Raw genomic sequence first — 2500 nt, 5'->3', positions numbered from 1 at the left:
ATAAAATTATAGGCAGCTTTTTAATAACAAAAAAAGATATATTAGATATATCTGAAGCATGGTTACTAAAGGAATCTTAGTTTTTATTTTTTTTTCACTTTGTTATTATGAATAGTGGGGAATTAAAGTGATGGAGAGACAAAAATTGAATGTGTTTGAGATGAAGTGTCTAAGGAGTATGACTGGTGTATCTCGAGTAGATAAGGTTAGGAACGAAGTGGTGAGAGTGAGAACGAGTGTAAGAAATGAGTTAGCAGCTAGAGTGGATATGAATGTGTTGAGGTGGTTTGGCCATGTTGAGAGAATGGAAAATGGCTGTCTGCTAAAGAAGGTGATGAATGCAAGATTTGATGGGAGAAGTACAAGAGGAAGACCAAGGTTTGGGTGGATATATGGAGTGAAGGAAGCTCTGGGTGATAGGAGGATAGATGTGAGAGAGGCAAGAGAGCGTGCTAGAAATAGGAATGAATGGCGAGCGATTGTGACACAGTTCCGGTAGGCCCTGCTGCTTCCTCCGATGCCTTAGATGACCGCGGAGGTAGCAGCAGTAGGGGATTCAGCATTATGAAGCTTCATCTGTTGTGGATAATGTGGGAGAGTGGGCTGTGGCACCCTAGCAGTACCAGCTGAACTCAGTTGAGTCCGTTGTTAGGTTGGGAGGAACGTAGAGAGTAGAGGTCCCCTTTTTTGTTTTTTTTCATTTGTTGATGTTGGCTACCCCCCAAAATTGGGGGAAGTGCCTTGGTATATGTATGTATTATGAATATTATGAACACTATTACTATTATCATTATAACAAATATACGAGTGTTGGACAATATTATATCATTGATACAGCACTTCACAAAAAAACTATAATTTCCGTGATGAAGAGTTGTGTCATGTTTGCAAAAATTAATGTAAAATGACTGTACTGACCCGGGAACGAAGTTTACATCTAATGGAAAAAAAAATCTAGCGGCAATATTCTCTCAACCAAATCGCGATTATTTTACGTATTTCTCTACTTCATGCTGTAGTTTTTGAAGAGATGAGATTTTAGATTTCCTTTAGATAGTAACTAAGCATAGTATATGCAGTTATTATTATTATTATTTTTTTTTTTTTGATAGGCCATCAGTTATTCATTCACATATGATTTTGTAAAATAAATAAATGCTTAAAAATATAGCAACTATCATAGAAATATGAGGAGTTTTTGGAAAAGCTAAGAATTCAAATCTATATTTCTTTCATTAAAATTTGCCTTGGCAGTTTAATCAAATTATCATTGCACAATCTCAATTTCCTTTGAAGAGAACCGTCGTCAATAGTTGGAAATAATTATTATTCAAATGTCTTAATATACGGATTATTAAACAAAATGGTGATACGGTGAGACGGTGTCGCTGATGTAGTTATAAATGTAAATGATTTAAGTTTTGAACCATACTCACTTTGTATCTAGAAAATATTTTTATTATAAAAAGTGTGTTATATAAAAAACTCAAAAAGTTGCCATGAAAATTGTAATTTTTTGGACGACACCACTTCTTCATCGTCATTATTATTATTATTATTATTATTATTATTATTATTATTATTATTATTATTATTATTATTATTATTATTATTATTATTATTATTATTATTACTATTATATTATTATTATTATTATTATTATTATTATTATTATTATTATTATTATAAGCTAGCCTACTATCCTAGCTGGAAAAGCACGATGCTATAAACCCAAGTTAAGAAACAGAGTGAGGAAACAGATAATCTATATGACAAGTAATAAATAAAGATTATTAAATACCCAACGATCACTAATACTGTTATACCATTCATGTCGTATATAAATTATAAAGACAGACTCATGTCAGCCTGTTCAACTAAATAAAACATTCATGGAAAGTTTGAACTTGTAACTAACATTGGCGTCAAGGGTCCTCAAATTGACAATTGCCCAACTTTCAAGATGAAAATGAGGTGCTTTGGATTTTTTTTTCCTTTCAAAGGTGTTTGAAACTGTCTTTCAGGAAGATGTCATTTAATCATTCACTTGGTATGACCATTGCCTGTTATATCTCATTTACATACCATTGCAAATTATGTGATATATATAGATTTTTCGGTGTCATGTTTTCTCATGAATTATTACTCCTTTAAATATATTATTATAGAGTGTTTTAGAAAAGTCACTTCTCATTTATGAAATATCTATGTATACACTTATTAAAATTCTAAAATTTCATGATAAATATTTCGATATAAAAGTAAAATACGTAATTATGTTGGCAATTAGTGAATGGAAGTAAATTCAACATTGAAAAGTCCATTTTATATATATATATATATATATATATATATATATATATATATTTTGTCAAGAATACTGTATTGGTAAGTAATCGATTAGGTCTAGACTTTTAAACAAAAAGTATCAAAGCGGAAACTAATTTATTCTCCGTACACAAGTAGGTTGGCCAAGGCACCAGCCACCCATTTAGAAACT

This window comes from Palaemon carinicauda, chromosome 17 (assembly GCF_036898095.1).
Source record: "Palaemon carinicauda isolate YSFRI2023 chromosome 17, ASM3689809v2, whole genome shotgun sequence".
NCBI classification, from domain to species: Eukaryota; Metazoa; Arthropoda; class Malacostraca; order Decapoda; family Palaemonidae; genus Palaemon; species Palaemon carinicauda.
Note: the sequence above shows the minus strand (reverse complement) of the source record.